General features: G+C 40.2%; 1 protein-coding gene across 5 annotated transcripts in view; it reads right to left on the reverse strand.

The window, feature by feature from the left end:
• Nucleotides 1–22,282, reverse strand: part of MARCHF3 (membrane associated ring-CH-type finger 3) — a 131,500-nt gene that overhangs the window by 56,507 nt on the left and 52,711 nt on the right. For 3 of the 5 annotated variants that reach the window (XM_027605404.2, XM_027605403.2, XM_027605405.2), the window contains one exon: nucleotides 9,635–9,762. The exons of the other annotated variants lie outside the window; for them this stretch is intronic. The gene's annotated coding sequence lies outside the window, so the exon portion shown is untranslated. The remainder of the gene's footprint in view (nucleotides 1–9,634; nucleotides 9,763–22,282) is intronic. 5 annotated transcript variants of the gene reach the window in all.

Here is a 22,282-nt window from a genome sequence, read left to right on the forward strand (position 1 = left end):
TCCTGGTTCAAAAGCAAACATAGGTCCTGCCCGAAAGGGGTTTACCATCTAAAGTGATGACTGTAGGGGCACCTGGGTGGCTCTGTCGGTTAAGCGTCTGCCTTCGGCTCAGGTCATGATCTCTGGGGTCTGGGATTGAGCCCCACATCGGGCTCCCTGCTCAGCAGGGAGCCTGCTTCTCTCTCTCTCTCTCCCCCTGCCCATCTTCACTGCTTATTCTCTCTTTCTCAAATAAATAAAATCTTAAAAAGATAAAGTGATGACTGTAGACACAGACATACAAATAAAACACAGAGAAATAACTATATACCACACAGGGTAAGAAAATGGTACGGGATAAGTCATTTATATTAGATGACATTAAATGTCTCTGTAAAATTTACTCATGATTATATTTTGCAAAACATGTCTTGGGCTACATAAAGCCACTGGTGAATCTACATGGAGAAGGCACATCCGCAGAGATTTGTATGAGAGAAATCCAAGTGGTCATTGGCTTTTATTCTAACTCTGTGACAATCTCAAGACTTTTTTTTTTTTTTTTTTTTTACATGTTTTACAACTTCCTCAGAAATACACCAACCTCGGCTACTGGGTAGAACCATATCTCTACTTGTACTAACAACACCGCACTATTGCAAGGTTTTCTTTTCCCATGATTTACACCAATAAAGGAGAAAGTACCTCATTGTCTTTGAAAACATTGGAAAAAACCATTGTAAGGAAAGATAGAAAAATAATACTGAGCATGCCCTATAGAACAAGCATTGCTGCAAGCACCTGGCCTGTGTTATCTAATTTAATCTTCCTAACAATCCTCTGAGGGTGGGACTATTTAAAAAAAAAAGAGTAGTGGGGCGCCTGGGTGGCTCAGTCCGTTAAGCGTCTGCCTTCAGGCTCAGGTCATGATCCTGGGGTCCTGGGATCGAGCCCTGCATCGGGCTCCCTGCTCGGTGGGGAGCCTGCTTCTCCCTCTCCCACCTGCCCCCATGTTCTCACACACACACTCTCTCTCTCATGAATGAATAAAAAAATCTTAAAAAAAAAATGAGTAGCAGTTGCAGAAAGTGATGGCACAAAACATTTCCAGGGCCAAGGTCACACAGCAACGTGGTGGAACAGAATCTGAACCCACGTATTAGATTCTTCAAGCCCCGCTCTCAAGCGCTCACAGTCCCACCACCCAGTGGCTCTGTCACTCACTTGGTATTCCTTTTCCAAGATACCGTGTCACGTGCATGCGGGCCTGCGTGCACACGTGTGCATGCGCAACACTCCTCACGCCTGGGCGGTCCTTGCCTATCTCTGCACCATCACCTTCCCTTTTCCAATCCCTGCATGTGCCCAAATGTCTACTTTGCCACTACGAGCAGGGATGTTGACATGGGAAGCCACCCTGAACAGTAAGCGCATGTGGGGCTAAAACTCAAGAGACTTTTGTTCTGGCTCAGGAGTGAACCATGTGATCCTGTGTGGATCGCTGCACCTCTGGGGAGAGGATTTCTTCATCTACTACCTAACACCTCTCCATGAAAACAATCACATGACACAGCGTGTGTGGAAATATTGTGTGGTGTGTAAGGAAGTGGTGAGTGTTGGTTATTGTTTTTGTCACACCCAGCCTTTACCTGGTCCTCTCCCCTCCCTTCCTTACTCATTGTGGAGAAGCAACACATATCACTCCCCTAGTATTTCCCAGAACACCAGCACCTTTTGTTGCCCGCCCTTCTTCTGAGTCATTGAGGAGAGAGACAACGGTCGACAAGACAGAGTTGGTCCCTGCCTTCCCCCGGGTCAGAGAGGACAAGACAGACGTCCATTGGAGCCAGCATGTATCGTCCCACTGATGCCTTTCCGAGTCCACGCTCAGCGTAAGCCACGTGGATGGCTTGACACTGGCAATGGTACAGGGATTTATATCATGGAAATAAGCAATGCTAACTCACACCTCCCTTCCCTTTTCCCCAGAGAGCTGGTTGCTGAGCATTCACCAGCACACCACTTGCTCGAGAAGAATCTGTACCAGGACAAAGGGACGTGGAGAGTGGTCTGGGAGCACACAGAGAGGCACTTATTGTGGCTGTGGGGGGTGGGCACAGGCAATCAGAGAAGGTGTCCCAGAGGAAATGAGGTTTCAGCTGAGACCTAGGCAAGGTCTAAATAACAGGAGTGAACCAGGCAAAGGGAAGGGAGAAGAGAAGCCCAGGAAATCCAGGACCAGGAAGTTCCTTCAGGCTGTAGTGCAAAGGGACAGGGGAGGAAAGGAGCAAAATGAAGCCGTAGAGGACAAGAGGTTCAACTTGACCCTGAGAGCAATGAGTGGCTACCCGTGGGCTTTGAGCAGGTGGGGTCAAGGTTACGAGTGGGTTCAGAGTCAGAGCGATGACATCTGAATTCTGGCTCTCCCAGCTGGGCCCTGCAAGCTTCTTACCTCAACTGAACCTCATCTGTACCAGGAGGGTAATTCCAGTACTCAGACCCCATGGCGGGTGTTTGTGAAGTTGCCTGGAAAGTGCTCAGCACCTGCTGACTCCTCAGAGTTGCCGGGCAGACATTCAAACAGAGATCAACCAACCACGGGGCAGATGCACAGGCTCTACAGGGAGGACCTGTCTCTGCAACCGCCGCCCACCTTCAGACTCTGGTATTCTGCTAGTCTCGGACAGTGTTTCCCATACCCTGGGTGGTGGCTTCTCCTTGGGTTGTCCAGTCAATTTAGTGTGAGCAGCACTTAAAGATGATGTAGAATTAAATGGAATTATGCAAACTATGCCAAAAAAGCCAAGGACTTAAGTCCATCGTGCTTTGCAAGGTAACTTTTGTTTTGTGTTTGGGTGTACTGGGTTACCATGTAAAATTTATTCCTGAGGAAGTGTGGAAGCTACTCTTCATCAGGAACCTTCCTGAGCTCCGGGGGCTGGGAGAGGGAAGATGAGTAAGCCGGGCCTGCGTAGCTTTCCCCTCTCTCGGAAGCTGGAAATGTCTCAGGTAGGGATTTACTCCCCCAGGTCTCCACAAAGGCTTTTTAGCTTCCACTAAAAATTGATGCTCCTTGGGCCAGGGTGGACCCGAGGCTTTATCTGCTTTTGAGCAGCCGGAGTGACTGACAGGCCCTGAAAGTGACCCGAAGGCCAAGAGCCAGGGAGGGAGACAATACCTTAGTAGGAGCGGTTGCTTGTCTGGGAGGCGAACAGAGGGATACTAAGTGCCTCCTGCTGTCCCGTTGGTAACCCCAACCCCAACCGTCGGTCCAACTCAGTGACTAAAACCAAGCAAGGCAAGTCACTGCCCACTGGCTTCGTGCCTGAGGGAACGCAGGAGTGAAAGTGACATTTAGTGTGGTGTGTCCCAGAAAGATAATTCTCTATGTGAATAGATTTTAGACTAATTTACTTTCAACATATGTCAAAACATATCCAATTTGCCCTTTGGAGTTGCAGAAACCGTTTGGCATTTCTTTTTCCTCTGCAGTGTAAAAAATGGAAAGGAATGGCAGATGCCTGGTCAGTGTTTAGGAGAAAAACAAATGCCACACCACGCGATGATCTCGTTTGCTTGGGTCCTCAGGGCTCATTCCTCAGGCAGAGGCAACTGGCACTAGATTAGCTGCCGACATGTATTGACAAAGGAATTCATCTTCACCAATGGTGTTTTTTAAAGCCCATTCTTTCCAGGAAGTTGCAGCAGAACATCAGGGCTCCTTCACTTTTGCCTTTCTTCCTTTCCCTGCTGACCAAAATGGCTAAAAATAACCTCATAAACCCTTGATTCTACTGAAGAAGGTGAGGGAGCAAAAGAACAAAAGAACATGATTTCCCCGGTGCAGGCAGCCACTGAAACCACAGACGTTAGGATATCGCCTCTTACAGGGGTTGCGGAGGGTGCGCGCATACATGCGTTCGGGGGCGTAGGCAATGTGAGAACAGGTAGCCTTAACATGACAACTGTGTATCTGGTCAGCGAAGACCCCTCCATCTACGATCTCTAGGTACCCACTTGGCTTAGCTGCATTTTCCCACTAGGCTTCTCACTCACCAAAATCCTCTTTTGGGGGAGGAAGAAAGCAGTAAACACTTCCTACATCAATAAGACAATGCTGAGACAGGAACTGTGCATTTTCATTCCCTAAACGCCACTGGAAGCCCCTCTCAGTGGGACCCTGGGTGGGTGAGTGCGTGGCTCTGTTGGCTATCTTCCAGGGAGTGCTCAGTCTGTTAATAATTGAGCGTCCGCCGTGTGCATCAGACTAGGGCTTGTGCAGAAACGCACAAAGGACAGAGAAAACTTTGCCCTTGTTATCCTTGAATGAAGGAATGAATGAGAGAATGAAAGGTTGAAAGCAGCCTAGAGTTGGTGGCCATAGATGTCATTATGTCTGTGTCACCCGTGACACAGGGCCACCAGCATGGAACTTGGTGATACGTATGGAAAGACTCTAGTGTGCAAAGAGGACATAGAGACCACAGGGAACTCACAAACATGGATGGACCTCCATATGTCAGTGCTGGCATGACATGAAATATCTGTCTGGCAGGATCAGACTGAGGAAGGTGTTGTGATGGGGGCAGATTTCTTGGCTAGGCAGCACTCATCATGTGTGTTTTTGTGAGTGTGTGCCTTTGTTGGTTTGCAGCCATGGAGGTGGGAAGGCGAACAAGATGGGCCTGTAGAGTGGAGGGAAGATTTTTCCTTCCATAAAGCTTTATTAAAAGGAAATCCCAGGGAAGGAAAGACCTTAAAGGACAATGTTTAGGAGGCAAACAGTTATAAATGCATTCAAATCTAAATGCGAACTCCTTCACATACATCTGTTAAAGAAAACAAGGCACCAGAAAACTCATAAATAAGAAATTTCAAATTAATCCTCCCTAAAGATTTAATTATCCTGCTAAACTGACTTCTCATTAGAGATCATAACACACAGATTGTTTAAACCAAAAAATATGGCAACAACATAATGGTCACTGTATCTCCAAACAACATTTATAGGGGTTTTGATGGAACAGGAAATAGAGGGTGTCATCTATGACAAAGTGGCAGATCACATTCCATACAACAAGAGTTCTAGAAAGGTTGAGCTACCCTCTGAAAGACCTAAACTCTTTTGTTTTTGCAATTCTGGACTAGGGAGCTAGAACCCCGGCTATTAAAGGAAAAGACTCCCTTTCTCTCCATTCTAACAACACTTCATCCAAGACTGAGCCCTCGATAAGGTAGATTGCCCCAAGGAGACCCTAGAGGGATAGACACATGGCAACTGGACCAGTTCCCCTCGCTTCCCTTCTGGTTCTCAAGGGCATCACAGAATTCTCAGCATACAAGGGCAGATGTTATTAAAGACTTGGGATCACAGAGCAAAAGTGCGTATTCAGAGAGGATAGTTAAGTTGAGGTTAAGTGATCGAGAAGAAAGGGGTTGAACCTTATAGAAATTCCTGGAATCTCAGGGTGAATCAGCAATGGCCAAGAAATAAGAAGTGGCAGAAGTAAAGGAGAGAGATTCCATGATCCTATAGGCTCATCTCAGAAAAGGGTCCGAACTGGTGAAACAAACTCTGTACATCCATATGATGGAATGCAGTGTCATGTGTCCCAGTCTGACCACCTCCGCCTCACCATTCCAGCTCACTCCCTCCAGAACCCTAACTCCCAACAATCTTTCAACTCCCCCGGGACATCTAATCCATCTAATCTTCTACCTTTTCACTCTACCTCACCCTCTTAATGTTCCTTCTTCCTTCCTGAGCCAGTTTAACCCAAAGGTCTACCATTATAATCCATCTCTTTGCACGCACCCACAACTTTTACCTCTCTTGCCTGTCTATTCTCTTGACAAAAGCATGATCTAGTTCTTTCCCAACACTCTGCCTATGTCCTTGCTGCTGAATATGACTGGGGAAAACCACACACATGCAGTGGATGGGAATTCATGACCACAAGACTCATTGAGCCCTGAATGCTGCCCAGCAATTGTTCCATTCCTTTACACAGTCTCACTCTCCTTGATAATTATTTCACATTGACCTTTTTCCCCTCAAAGCTAACACCTCATTCCTCTGCTTCCCCTGCAGCAAATCTCATCAAAAGTGGTTTCTTTCTGTCCTCCCATGATCTCTCTTTTCCAGCTTTATTAAGGTATAATTAAAGTATCCTAATGTGCACATATTTAAAGTGTACAGTTTGATTGGTTTTGATATATGTATATACTGTGAGACCATTACCACAATCAATACAATGAAACTATCCATAACCCTCACGAGTTTCCTTCTGTACCTTTTCTTCTATCCTACACCCATTCCAATGAGCCTTCGGCCAGCACCATTCCAAAGAAACTGCTGGTCAAGGTCACCAATTGTCTCCATGTTGCTAAATCTAATCAATCCTCAGTCCTCTTTGTACTTGACCTCTGCAGCATTTTGACCTAATATTTTCTCCTTCTACCTTGACATGCTTCCTTCACTTGGCTTTCAGGATATCACACTTGATTGGTTTTCCTCCTGTCTCCCTGATGCTCTTTATTCCTCCCCTTCTCGCTATTGTCTTACCCTAGTGAACCCTAGGATGCTCTCCATGGTCCTCCTTTCCTCTCTGTCTACACTCACTTCTTTCATAATCGTCAACCAGTGACGAGGTTAATCCCAAATTTCTACCTCCATCCCAGACCTCTCTCTTCTACTCCATACTTGTATATCACACTGCCTGTTTAACATCTTCGCTTTGCCAATATAACATGTCAAAAGCTGAACTCCTGAATCTACCACCACCAACAAAACCTTCCCCGCTTGTAGTCAGCTTCATCTCAGTCAATGGCATCTCCATCCTTCCAGATGCTTCAGCAGCCAACAGATAAGTAATTATTCTTGGCTTTTTTCTTTCTGTTACCGCCACCACTAGATCCTTCAGAAAATCTACTTAATTTTACTTTCAAGATAGAGGCAGAATGTAGCCACTTTCACTGCCTCCACTGCTTCCAACTTGGTCTGGGCCACTGTCATCTTGCTTGGTTTACTACAATGGTCTCCTAATCTTCTTTCCCCCATAGTCTGTTTTCCACAAGGCAGCCATATTGATTCTTTTAAAAATGGAGCTAGGTCACATCATCCTTTGGTCAAAACCCTCCAAAGGCTCCCCATTTCTCTCAGAATAATAGCCAAGTTCTTTACAATGGCCTAAAGGGCCCTACACATTCTAGTCCTCCCCCCCGCCATTATCTCTCTATTCCAACTTGATCTCACACCACTCCAGCCATAGTGGCCTCACTGCAGTGCTGTACACATGCCTTGCACTAACTGTTCAGTCTGGCTTCAAATGCTTTCTTCCTGGCACAGCCCCTTCAGAAAATAAGTCTGATATTTCCTCAAAAAGTTAAATATAGAGTTACCATCTGACCCAGCAATTCCACTCCTAGGTATATACCTAGTAGAATCAAAAATATAGGTTCCCACCAAAACTTGTACATGAATGTTCAAAGCAGCATTGTTCCTAAAAGCCCCAAAGTGGAAATACTCAGTGTCCATCAACTGGTGAATGCATGGAAAAATATGATATATCCACACAAGAGAATATTATACAACCATAAAAGAATGAAGTACTGATACATGCTACAACCTGGATAAAACTTGTAGACATTATACTAAGTAAAAAAAGCCAGACACAAGAGGCCACATATTATATGATTCCGTTTACATGAAATGTCCAGAATGGGCAAAACCATACGGACAAAAAGTTGATTCGTGGTTGCCAGGGGCTTTGGGGAGGGGGCAATGGCAAGCTACTGTTCATGGGTACAGGGTGTTGACGGGGTTGCTGGGTTGATGATAATGTTACAGAATTAGATAGTGGTGATGGTTGTACAACTTTATAAATATACTAAAGCCACTGAACTGTACATTTAAGAGAATGAATTTTATAGAATGTGAACAGTATCTCAGTTCTACAAGAGCTTTTTCCCCAGATGTCTTTCTGGATTACTCTTTTACTTCCATCAAGGCTTTGCTCAAATATTTTCTCAGTGAAAATTTCAAACACCCTACCACCCTCCTAGCTCTTCTGATCCCTTTTATCCTGCCTTATCTTTTAATCCCTGTAGTATGTGTCAGCTTCCAACATGATCTATACTTCAGTTACTGTGATAATTGTTATTTCCCCCTACTGAAATGGAAGCTTCTTGAATTCAGACATTTTTGTCCACATAAGTGGACAAGCAGAATCTCAAATAGTGCCTTGTGCATCAATAAATATTGACTGACTGAATGAATAAATTCATACCAAGAAGACATTAAGCTTGATATGCAGAATACTGACTCATATGAAATAGTCATTTATTCTTAAATGACAAAAGTGGATAACCAAATGATATATAGTACATACAGTATGATCCCTGAATTAAGAAATAGAAAATATATTATGCATAGAAAAAAAATTGGAGGGGATGAGATACATCAAAATACATCACAATCCCTGGGTGTTATGATCGTAGTTAGTAATTTATTTCCTAAAAAATATGTTCATATTTTCTAAACTCACTGGTTTTGGAATCAGATATAGAGTTGGGATATAATCTATGCTCCATTTCTTACTGGCTATGTAAAACTGAGCAAGTTATTTAATCCTTGGTGACTCAGTTTCTTCATCTATAAATGGGGATAATAACAGTATTAACCGTGCTGGACTCTTTTGAAGATGAAATAATACATGTAAAGCACTCAGCACATGCTTGGCATATAACAGGCACTCAGTAAAATATTAGCTATTATTAATATCTTTCTAATAACCATGCTGTTCAAAATGTACTACTTGCTGAATTTGTTTCATGAAATATTTTGAGTCGTATTTCTGCTGTAAATTTCTTTGAGTGAGCAGTGAATACTCTCTTGAATCATTTCAAGCCCATCCATTTCTCTGTTGACTGGGTCCCCTGGACTCATCTGTTCCCTGTTGATTCTGGGTGATGTTTGACTCATCCGGCCAAGAGTAGGTTACATGTATACCAATAGCATTGTCTGCAAGGCATGGACCTTTACTGCTTCCATTTGAGTTGTTTGGACATTTTTGTCCATTGTTCAGTGATTGCACTGTAGGCTTTTAAGTTTTGGCATAACTGTAATCTAGGGTCTCTACTATCTAAGAAGGATATAGAAGTTACAACATAAACAAATTCAAAAGAAAGCTCCTGCATTTTCTCCAGGTAGACTCTTTTTACGAGTGGGGGAGGGAATCAGCAAGGTAGAGAGAACCTTAAATTTTTATCTCCCTTTTCAAATTTATTATAAAAGTGATGTATTCTCATGGTAATATAGATTGACTCATTAAAGGAGGGTATAAATAACACCTCTAGTTCACAAACTACTCCTAGTCCTGATAACCACTTGCAACAATTCTTGGTTTATCAAATTTAAGCACTATCAATTAACTCCCCCTAATTTTAAAAAATTAGAAACCTAGCCCACTACCTTTCCCCCCTCCTTTTTCCTTTCCCTAAATTTTGTTATATTTTTTATTTTTATGTTCTTTGCTAACATTACAACTTTAAATAATAGTCCTAAATGTTTCTTTTTTAATTCATCAATTTATTTAAACCGGTATTTCTTAAGCTCCCCCCGTTGTGTAAGTTGAGGAAACTGGCACCATTTTACCTCCTTCTGTTGCTCCTCTCTTCCATCTCTCACTCAGATTGTCTCAGTTACATCATTAGTTTTGCATTCTTAGGGTTTATGACTTGTCTGTAATCACTTATCTTCCACAGATTGCTTAGAAATAAATTCTAGAAAACAAAAGGGCATTTTAATATAATGAATCTCTAGAGAGAGAATTCACTTTAGAACAAGTAGTGTGATTGGACACTGACAGAAGGGGATGTGGGGTTCCTTAAACCATACTTCTTGAAAGAGAATGCACCAGGCCTCAAGGTGTGTTTTAAAATTTTTATTTTTTACCAACAGCTCTAAATCAAAACACATTTTCATTTGCTCCATAGTTGGAGTATGTATTTCTTCTGGAGGCTTTTGTTTTTCCTGACAGTTTGAATTGCCTTTATTTTTTCTTCTTGTTGACAATAGTAGCATATTTTTCACCTTAATGCTAAGATCATACAGCTGGTTAATCAAATCATTACAGAAAATCCACATTCTTCTTGAAGTCATGCTTCCTGTTGCTTTCTGACTCATGTCATAAGTCAGACATACTGTTTTCCAAACATGCCACAACCCTAGGATTTCTTTTCATTGTACTCTTTGAGATTAGGGTCAATATTTTCTTGAATGTTCTTCTTTCTCTCTTTTGGGTTCTCTCCTTCCTTTGCTAGAGAATATTCTCAAACAATTTTTCCCCCAGAGATCTTTATTCCAGAGATTTCTAAAATTTTTGTTTTGCCTTTATATTGATTAATAACTTAATGATATTTAAATTCTAGTTTTCAAACCTAGTTTCCTCAGACTGTGAATTCATTTTTCTTATGAGTTGCTGACTGGAAATAAAATGAAATAAAATGTCAGTCCAATTCTTATTTTTTGGTACGTAACCCCCTCCCACCCCGCTCTGAATACTATTAGCATCTACTCTTTCTCATTTATATTCAGAATTTCATAAAGTTTTGCCCTTTTAATCTGAAGTTCTGGGAAATGTGTTATTTCTTTAAATACTCATATTTCTCCCTTGTCTTTGTTCTCATTTTGGAGCTCTTAAGTAATCACATGTTGGACTTCTAGGATTGGGTGTCCATGCCCATTAAATTTTCTTTCATATCTTCTTGTCTTTTTGTTTTAAGATATAGGCTATTTACTTGACTTTATTTTAAACTCAGTAAATGAATTTTGAAAATTTCATCCACTGTATTTTTAATTTCTACGGTTTTTTTCATTCCTTACTTTCATTTATATAGTTACCTCTTACAACTTTATGGATACAAAATACTCTTTTTATTTAAAAATGTTATAAATAGAGAAAATAAACACCTATCTACAATTCAGAATTTTATTTTATTTTATTTTAAAGATTTTATTTATTTGAGAGAAAGAGAGAGAGTGAGAGAGATCACAGAGGGAGAAGCAGATTCCCCGCTAAGCAGAGAGCCTGATGTGGGGCTCAATCCCAGGATCATGACTTGAGTCCAGGGCAGACACTCAACCAACTGAGCTACCCAGGCACCCATGGAATTTTTTTTAAAGTTTCCATTTTGTCATAGGTGCTTCAGATAACTTTCTTATTAAAAGAAATGAGACTACAGAGATCAACTGAAGTGGCCTTTTTTTCCCAACCCCTACCCCTACTCTCATTCTCCTTCCCTCTTTCTCTTTCCTACCATCCTTCACTTCCTTGACAGAGGCAACCACCATTATAAATTTTGTGTGTTTTCTTTTAGTCCATGTTTTAATATTTTTACTACATATGTCAGTATTTATGAACAGTACCTAGTATTGTTGTATGTGTATTAAATTTGTACCATAGTATACACATCCAAAAGTATTTTGTTCACCCAATGCTTCGTTTAAAATCTATCCACGTTGATATATATGGATCCCGTTTATTCATTTTTAAGTGCTGTGAGCATCCCTATGATCGTTCATTTAACAAATACTTATGTGCACCAAAAATGTTCCTGCAACTGTTCTGGTGGCTGGGGACCCAACAATGAAGGAAACAAAATATGAACATAGTATATTTTACCTTTCTTCCATTACCAGATGTTAGGTTTTGCCATGACAAACAATGCTTCGGTGAATATCCCTGTACCGGGCTTCTGTTGCAAGTGTTTCTCTAGCAAATATTTCTAGGGGTGGAAGTGCATGTTCATAGACCACATTTTCAACTCTACCACATACTACCAGCTTGCTCTCCAAAGTGCTGTATTAGATCACATGCCCAGCAAGCTGAGCAAATTCTCTGTTCCATTCATCCTGCCCACCATTTGGTAGTCATACTTCTCTATTTCTGCTTTTCTGATGGCTGAGGAATGGTACTTCCGTGTTTGAATAAGCATTTCTTCTAATTGTTAGTAAGGCTTAGCATCTTTTATATTTATTGGTCCTTTAAATCTCCTTTGTGTAATGCCTGAAGGTATCTTTTGCTCCTCATTTTTGTAGTCAGTTGTTTGTCTTTTTCATAGTGATTTGTAAGGTTCTCTATATATACAGTCTGGAAACAAAAATATTTTGTTTTATGTGTTGTAAATATAGTTTTGGCAGTCCAGGGTTTGTGCCTTCACTTTATTTATAGTGGCTTTTGCATAAAAGAGTTTTACTTCTTAATGTAATCTTTTCCTTTATGAAATGTCCTTTCTGTGTACTGACTGAAAAATAATCTCCCCTCCACAGTCATAAAGATACTCTCCCCTGTATTTCCTCTTAATGATTTTAAAGGTTTGTTTTACACATGCAGGCCCCTAATTCATCTAAAATGACCCATCTGTACAAGATGAGACATTAATCTACCTTTCTTTTTTCATAATGAGAGCTAAATCATTTATTAAATAATCCTTCCTTTTCTCCCTTATTTTTAATGCCTTGTCTACCCTCTGCCAAGTTCCCACATATATTTTGATGATTATTTCTGGGGTTTCTATGACGTTACAATGAATGGACCTGAGATTTTAGTCAGATTCTTTTTTTTTAAAAGAGTTTAATTATTTATTTGAGAGACAGAAAGAGAGAGAGAGCACCCAAGTGGGGAGGAGGGGCAGAAGGAGAGAGAAACAGACTCGCCAGACGCAGGGCTTGATCCCAGGACCCCTGGACCACAACCCGAAAGCAGATGCCCAACCACCCGAGCCACCAAGGTGCCCCTTAGTCAGATTCTTTTAAAAAACAATTTCCTTCTGCTCCCTAAATTTCCCAACTTTCCCCTAGTCTCAGGACTTCTTTTGTCTTCACATTGACCATCTTTTTAAATGGACCTCTTTGTTTAAACATGAGGAAACGAAGATGCAGAGATCTTAGACTTCCTGTTCAGCTTCACACACAAGGTAATTAGAAACTACCAAGCTTGGACTAGGATCGTAGCCTACTTTCCAGTCCTGTCTCCATTAATGCTCAGTCCCCTAAACGTTTATATTTTCAGTCAAATTTTTACTTCCACCAGTAGCTGATGAAACTGCCCATTTCACTGAATCTTTGTAAGACTGGGTTTCATTTAAACTGTCTTCACATTCAGCTTCAGGATGGTGGTTCGTTATTGGAGGTTCTTGACATAAATAAAATATTTAAATAAATAAATATGAAACAAATGAATACTCCTTTAAAACTTGATCATGTGTTTCTTGGCCGTAGTGGTTTGTCTTTCTGATTTGTCTACTCTCATCACTTCCCCAATCTTTGATTTCACTGTTGCCTTTTTCTTATTGAGTTCTGTGTATATAGTAAAGATATTAACTCTTTGTTATATGTATTTAATTTAAAAAATTGTGTCAATTGTCTTCTAGTTTTGTTTATAGTCTGTTTGACACAAACACTTTAGAATTAAAACTTGAGGGGCGCCTGGGTGGCTGTCTGTTAAGCATCTGCCTTCGGCTCAGGTCATGATCCCGGGGTCCTGGGATGGAGTCCCGCGTCGGGCTCCCTACTCAGCAGGGAGTCTGCTTCTCCCTCTCCCTCTGCCCCCCCAGCCCTGCTCGTGTTCTCTGTCTGTCACTTTTGCACTCTCTCTCTCTCAAAAAAATAAATAAAATCTTAAAAAAAAAAGTTAAACCTCAAACTAGAAATTCTTTTCTGTGGTATCTTCTATTATTCCTCTACTTAGAAAAATCTTCATTCCAAGAGCAGATAAATATTCATCTGATTTTCTGTGACTTCTATGATTTCATAAATTCTTCAATACATTTATAACTTACTTTGGTGTATGGTGTGATGTCAAAAGCCAACTTTCATTTTCTTCAAATGGTTTACCAACTGGTTCAGTCTAATTTATTGATAACTTCTTCATTTATATGCCACCTTTTTCTACAGTAAATCCTTATACATACTAGAATCTCGCCATAGGTTCTGCTTCATTAATCTATATTTGAAAAACATCACATTTCAAAGTTATTAAGGCTTTATAATTCATTTTAGTAACTGGTAGACATCTCTTGTCTTCCACATTTTACTGGTCATTTCTGTTCTTCTTGGATTTGCTGTTTTTTTAAATTTGAGTCACCATTTTAAAGTTGAGTTTTTTTAAAAAAATGTATTTAATCTGGAGAATAACATAGAAAATAATTACATTTTGAAAATATTTAGTTTTCCTATCTAGGTACATAGAATTTATTTGAGTTTTATTTCCCTTAGCAAAACAGTTTTCTAAGTACTGATTTATTGTTACTGAATATTTTACACTTTAGTTAAGTGGGAACTTTCCCATTATATTCTACAAACACTTACTGCTCATTTACAGAAAAGCTATTGATTTTGATTTATTTTGTATATAGGTTTTTACTTTTTATTAAATTTTTAATATCTTTCTTGATTCTCTTGTTTTTAGGTAAACAGAAATACCACCTATAAATAATGATTATCTTTTTCCTTCTTTCCATAGATTTCGGTTTCTTGGGTGGGCTGTGGCTTCCAGCAGAATACTGAATGATCATGGTGAAAAGGGAGTCTTGCTTCTGCTTTTAATGAGGTATTAGTTTACCATAGTTTATTATTCTTTCAGTTTACTATTTAGAGTGCTCTAAGTTGTTTCTCTGGCCCAGATGCTATTGATTATATTAAGACGTATGTTAGTTTAAGAAATGGTCTAGTATACTTACTTATCTTGAATTTTCAGCTTTTTTTAAGAGTTCAATTTTTTTATTCCTAAAAGCCCACTGCTTTTGTATTCTGTATTTTTTGTTTTTTTTTTTGTGAATGAATTCTTCATACTCCATTTATTCTGTGTCCATCGTTACTTCTGATCTACTCTGTTTATTTGCTACTTTTTAAAATGATTTATCTTTGAATCCAGAAAGCGTCTCATGACTGGGTGGTAGAGAAAAGGGGAGGAAAGATCAAGGGTACTGAATAATCTTCTGGTTAATAATCAAATGTGACAGATTTTTAAAAAATGCCACTTGTTCGCTTGAATAGAAGTTGATTGATGACTGGCACATAGAGGAGAAAAGTTGGTAACTACCAATTTGGCTGACTTTTATGTGCAAGATACAATTAACTTAAAAACAAACGATCACTAAAAAAATAAAAAACACCTCAAAAAAACAAAACCCCACAACGGTAGGATTATTTCAAAGAGACATAGAGAGGATCTAATTCTAAGAGCTCCAGTGACTAAAGGTGAAACAATCTAAGCAACCAAATAAAGTAGTATTGTGCTATAAGCCAAAGTATAAAATCTGAGTCCATACTTAGACAAATAAGTGACTGAATAAATAAACTAAGGAAGGGGGAGGGAGAAAAGACACATCTACTGTGCAGAAGAAATCCAAATAAGTTATGTATACCCTCAGACCTCAAGGAGGTAGAGCATAACTCCCCGTTCCTTAAGTGTTGGCTGAGCATGGTGGAATTCCTTCCAGAGAGTAGCTGTATGGAAAGAGGGAAGAAGAATAACTTTACAATGGAGAAACCTGGCAAATACCACTGTCAGCCAGGTGATCATGTTCAACATCAACCGTGATAAAGTCCATGTGCCCTTCATGTGTGATGACATTGGTGCTTGACTTCTGTGGCCTTCCTCTTGCAAACTCATAACCACAGACACATCCTTGCTGAAGGACATTCTACAAGATCCCTGACCAGTGGGTGTCAATAACAAGGAATGCGTCTGAGAAACTGTCACAACAACCCAGAGGAGCCTAAGGACACATGACACCTGAATATTAGGTGGGATCTTGGGCAGGATCCTGGAACACAAAAAGAATGTTAGGTAAAAACTAAGGAAATGTGAATGAAGTATAAGCTTTAGTTAATAAGAATGCATCAGTATTGGTTCATTAATTGTAACAAATACGCTATACTGATTTAAGATGTTAATAATAGGGGAAACTGGGTGTGAGGTGTATGGGACTTTTTTTTTTTTAAACTATCTTTGCCATTTCTCTGTAAATATAAAACTGTTCTAAAAAATAATATTTATTTAAAAAATAATCACATGGTAAGTAATCATAGTTGACAATTCCTGGGTGGTCCTAAAGCTGTGATGACTATATACTGTGGTGGAAAACAACTCAGGAACTAACAGACGGCTAGCCCTACTTGGTATTTCAATCAGCGTCACTTCTGGGACTGATTACCAACGTACCTTTGTCTCCTAGGTGATTGTTTGGTTATATTTCCACAGAGGTACTCGGTTATACTCTAAAAGCTCCTTTGAGAAAACAGGAAGAACAAATGGACATAAATTGCAGCAGGAAGGGCCTGACTTAAGAGTTTTGGTGTGCTGTGAAGTCAAACTACATGATACTCCTTGATAGTTATCTTTTAAAGGGTGAGTTGACCATAGATCATTTTGGTGTAGCCTGGTTTTAGCCCATCTGGGAGTAAACCAGGCAAGAAAATGAATTGCTACAGTTTCCACGAGGTCCTAAGAGTTTTCATAACTTAAGTAGAAAATTTCCATGAACTAAAAGTTGGCCTAAGTGGTACCAATCACTTAGAAATTGTTCTTCACATTGTTTACGGTCTCTGTCATTCTCTCCATCAGCACATGATTTATTAATTTTGTTTCAGAGATTTGAGTTCAGGCTGCATAAATCCTAAATAAAGATTAGTTTAACAGTCACAGTGCCCCCTGGGACAATGTTTCAAGTGAAGAAAACTCAAAATTGTCGCAATGTGAAAATAATATGACAGCTGTATCAATATTTGCAAATTGAAGTGATAGTCAATACCCTTTCAGAGGCAGAGTATAAATCTTATTTCTGCTCATTTTATGCAAACTCTAAAACTTTCCTTTTTAATTTTGTATTAATATTTTTTCCTTGTGAAAATGTTTTGAAAAACAAGTCTAAGATCATCCTGACCTGCCTCCAGCTATTAAGCAACATTAGACACTGACCTCTTGCTACTGCTTTGATGACTTAAATATTTTAGAAAAACAATATATTGCCAGGCCCCCGAGCCACTTACGGTAATGATATTTTGCCATTTTTCACGCATTAAAAAAAGAAAGAACTGTCTGGTAGCGTGGCAGATACCATGGTTTTAATATTAAAAATTCATCACCTTGTTTCCACTGGCTTATTCCATCTGACTCTTTAACCTTTATGAAACTCTAATCGTTCATATACTTAAACACATAACTGTGATTTGGAGAAAAAAAAAAGACCAGATATTAAATACTCTGGTTAGAAGCTAAGTACTCCCCAGAATGAATTAAAAGTGGCTAGTTTTAAGGGAAAATGGCTCATTATTCAGGTAACTCAATTTCCTATTACCTATATTATTCTCAGGTAGCTGATGGTGTGGTTAGTACAGACAATAAGATCATGTGTTAGAGGCTATTCCGGCTAGGACTTCATGCATTTAATGGCATCTCTGGTTATATACATTTTTTCTAAATGTCTGAATCGTGGGTGTGCCAGATGAAGAAAAGAGAGAAATACAGTAGGTACAAGGGAGCAAACCAGTCTGTTACCCTCAATTCTCTCTCCACTTCAGTAATGATACTTTGTTGGAAAGCTTTCAACACGTTCTCTGGGTCAGAAATGAGGAACATTGATTTACAGGCAGGCTTGGCATGCAGGTTATCAAAATAACATTTTAGAGAATCATTAAAAGGCTGAATTCAATATGTTAAATCCCTAATCAGAGATGCCAAAACCCAGAGTCAGACATCTGTCTTGGACAAGTGACCACCACAAGGCTGAAGAGAGACGGTTCATGGAAAGGTCAGGAAAAAAATGCCAACAGTTACACTTACTATTATAAAAGTGCGTTACTTTTTGTGGTAAGCAATACAGTTTATTCCCTTTTTGTCCTATGCTGTCCCCTACTCATTTGAATAACTATGGTATGGAATTAATTTCATTAGTTAGTATTGGGGAATGAGCCAAAAACCTGATTAAAATTCAAATTATGATCCCATCATGATGTAGTCTCCTCTGCTATTCTGTGATTCTAATAAGAAATTATGCCTCATCAAACATATATAATTTGGCTTGAAGTGGTAGTAGTGGGAAACCAAATTTATCGTCACAATAAAGTTGTCTGTGCTGAATATTTTCATTTCCTAGTGCAACATGCATTGAGTAACCCTAGGTCCCCAGGCAATCATCTCGTCATTTGGGCTCACTCTGGGTGGAGCTTGTTTATATCCTATAATCACATCATTAGCAGTCACGGCTAAATATAAACACGAGGACAGACGGATGTGAATGATTGTTTCACAACTCCAGTGATATCACTACACAATTATATTGACAGGCTCGATAGTGACAGCATGAAGCTACCATGGTTACTCTTCCACGAGGTAAACAAACAGGCATCTGAACACTGAACATGCATACCCCGTGTAGTCCTTTGTCCTATGGAGCAGGGTGGGTGGCAGCATCACCTGAAGAAACCAGGACCAGTCTATGCCATGAGCACGGCAGTTCTGCTGCATGTGTCAGAACTGAGGGAAGGGAGTTCTGGACAAACTGCCAACATCTTAAGAACTCGTGTTCCCAGGAGGCACACAATGTGCGTCTGCTCGTGGATTCTGAAATTCAATTAACTGTCCCGGTGGCTTAGTCATTTCACTTCCGTGGACCTTAACTTCTTCATGTGGAAAATCAGAGCATCAAGGTCATATAACAATGATCCTACAAATGTATGCGTGTTTGTGCATGTGTATAACTACGTGTTTTCAGGAACAGCAACAATAGTGGAACTAAGTATGAACTTGCGATTCTATCATTTATTACCAAATCCATTTCATTATTTTACTATTTGTTTAAAGATTTTATTTATTTATTTGAGAGAGAAAGAACATGAACGGGGTGGGGGGGGTGGTGGTGGCAGAGGGAGAAGCAGACTCCCTGCTGAGCACGGAGCCCTGTGCGGGGCTCAATCCCAGAACTTTGGGATCCTGACTGGAGCCGAACACAGCTGCTTAACTGTCTGAGCCACCCAGGTGCCCCATTTTGTTATTATTTTTTAATAACAAAAGATTTCCTTTCTGTCCATGGGACCAGGGGCAAGTTAGTGTTCTCTAAGGTTTAATTTTCTTCTATATAAGTTAAGATAATAATAGCACCTATCATTGTTTATTGACTCTTGTGAGAATTGCCCAGGTAGCATAGGCAATGTTTATCCCGGTGCATGGCACAGAGTAGGGACCTGACGCACTTTTCACCTGTTTTCTAGCCCTTTCTGTTTATTAAACAAGCGAGCAAAGACCGACTACAGGTATGACTGTCCACTTAGAAGGGAAAGTGTTTTTATGAACTGTTACAAACTTTTTTGTGAAATAGTTATTTAGAGAAAAAACATCTGAATTTTGGAAATACATTTTTTTAAACACAAATAAGGAATCCTAAAAAAATGCAATTCTCTTTTAAAAGATAAACTAGGGTAATAAATACATTGACCTTGGTATTTTTGTAGGACAAACCTAGACAGTATCAGTAGTAATACCTATATAAACAAGAACAGAGGTTTGACCAATCTGAGGTAACTTGTCAAAGTTATCAAGGAGGCACACAGTCCTTAGGATGTTACTGCTAACTACTGGGCAAAAAAAGGGAAATGCCACCTTAAAAAAGAAAATTCAAAAACCAACCAAGTACCTGCATTTTCTGCTTGAGTAAATGGCCATAAAAGATGTTTGCTACAGAGATTTACTTATTCGTTTGAACTAACAAAAGATAAATTTGATCCAAGACACTAAACACTTTTAGAACAAGAAACTGACAAATTTAAACTTAGTTTTTAAATTGGTAAATCTTGCAAGAAAAAAATCTAGTGAGTTTTTTAGCAGTGGAAGAAGAGCAAGTAGAGAATCCTGATTCTTCCTCAACTTTCCTTTCTTTCAGGAAAACCTAAGAAAAATACAGTAGGATTCAAAATGTCAAGGATACTGGTTTCAAACTCTTGAAGCTCATCAAAATAATTCACCAAAATTTTCTGTCATTCTCTCTTCTCCAAGGAACAGAGAACAGGCCTCAGGGTAGGATCAGAGCCTAATGCACCTCTCTAAAGCCTAATGCACCTCCCTAAATGCACCACTCTTAATTCGGGCCCTATTTTCAATATTTAATGCAGAATTGGACTCTTTCACCCCTCCCCCCATTCTGGCTGAGGGGACTCACTCACTAGCTGAGTGAGCTAGCTGTTTGCTTGGGCTGAGTGGCCAGAGATGACAAGCCCATCCTTCAGTTGATACTTTATAGGGTATTTGACAGAAGGACCTGGAACTAGGGTTAGCATGACCTCACCCAGATACTGCCAGACAGTAACCTCTGCCCTCCTCCCAGCTTCCCCTTTGCTATGCCTCATGCGTCGTTGGCCTGAGGGTGGAACTAACACCATCGGGCAAAGGGCACAACACACAGGGGAGAGGGTAACAAGAATTGCCTCAATGCAGTGTTTGAGTCAGTAGTCTGATGTCATAATGCTCCTTAACCTGAGTTTCCCTGGTGGCTCTCTTTGCTACCTACACCTAAACACAATCCGTTTCTTAATTAACTTACTTACTGGTATGATTTATTCACCTCCTGACAGACTGCAGTTTCTCCAGATTTAGGAGCTAGGGAAGATGCAATGCTAGCTATTCCATAAAGGCCCTAAGTGCAGGTGCAGAGAGAAACATTTACCAAATGGTCTTTAAATTGAAGGCCTGAGACCGGAGGGTTTCTCTTCCTTATGGTCCATGTTTTTGGAAAATTAAACTTAAAAAATGATTTTCTGGGATTTTAAGATGTGCATCTAGTGAGCTTTCTCCTATTGTCCTATTATGGTTGTTTGAGGCTGGGGTCCAGAGACAGATGCTTCTTAATCTGTCAGCCCATAGGTCTGATATGTCTCCTGAGCATGTCGGAGGCTAAGGTCAAGTTCTGAAAGGAAGAAGGATGTTTCCATGTGAGGTTAGTAGAAGCAGCCGAGGCAGAGGGCAGCATGGTGAACCAGTTTTGAGTCCAGGCTTCCAAGCAGGTGAGCCAGACTTAGTACCTGGTGAGAGAAGGTTCACACGCTGCTCCTCCTAGCCAGCCCCAGCAAGAACAGAGGATGGGGAGGAACGACCTTGTCCGGAGCAGAGGATGGTGCTGATTGGCAGCTAATGGAACGGGAGTCTCCCTGACTTCCAGGGGGAGAGAGGGAGCATGCTCCTGGTCAAAGCAAGGAGAGGGGGTTTACATTCTAGGACTAACCCTGAGTTTCCTATGATGACTTTTTTCTTCAATCACATTGGAACACATCTTTTTTTAAAGCTTCCATTTGTTGAGCAATAAATATGGGCTAGGAACATTGCCAAAGACTTTACCTACATGAGATCATCGTCCTCAGAACAATTCTATGAGATACATGTCTTGATGACCCTACCCCCCGGACTGCAGATGAGGGAACCAAAGCTCTATATGGTAAAGAACAGGCCCATGGAAAGAATTCACAATTTTCATACTGGTCTGACTACTTCTTTAACTCGAGCTTGTTTTTTAAGATTTTACTTATTATTTATTTGAGAGAGAGACAGACAGAGATAGTGAGAGCCCAAGCAGGGGGAAAGGGAGAAGCAGACTCCCCACCTAGCAGGGAGCCCGACGCGGGGCTCGATCCCAGGACTCCGGGATCATGACCTGAGCTGAAGGCAGACGCTTAACCGATGGAGCCACCCAGGCGCCCCTAACTCCAGCTCTTTAAATGCTAAACTGTACTGTTATTCTTTCGTGAACGGTGGCACTGATTTCCACAGAAAATTGACTTTCAAAAGGATAAACAATAAAAACTGCTAAGATGTTGAATGGTCAAGGATTCATTCATAATCATTGCCCACTTATTAGAAAGGAACATAAATAAATGCTGTTTTGGAAACAGTTTTTAGCTATCACTGCCAAGAAAAATATTTTTTGCTTAAAACTTTAGTTTTATTAACAGCATATTAATTATATAGTATGCCGATAATTATATAGATAATTAATTAACAGTATATCAGTACTAATGCTGGTCGAAACCTACAAAGCGTTTGGAGTCATATAGATGAAAGTTTCCATAAATATGAGGTGAAACTCCTACAACAGTAGACAAAACAGTGAGCCAAGGAGAGATGGAAATCACTGAGTGAAAATTTTCTTTCTACCGATGTGTTGGTCCAGGTTCTGGGCTTTTCCTGGCACTGTCCTGCATTGTTAGTCGAAGTATAAGATGGTGAAACTACTGGAGAAGAGAGTTTGGCAG

The sequence above is a fragment of the Zalophus californianus genome, chromosome 5, assembly GCF_009762305.2.
Source record: "Zalophus californianus isolate mZalCal1 chromosome 5, mZalCal1.pri.v2, whole genome shotgun sequence".
Lineage (NCBI taxonomy): Eukaryota > Metazoa > Chordata > Mammalia > Carnivora > Otariidae > Zalophus > Zalophus californianus.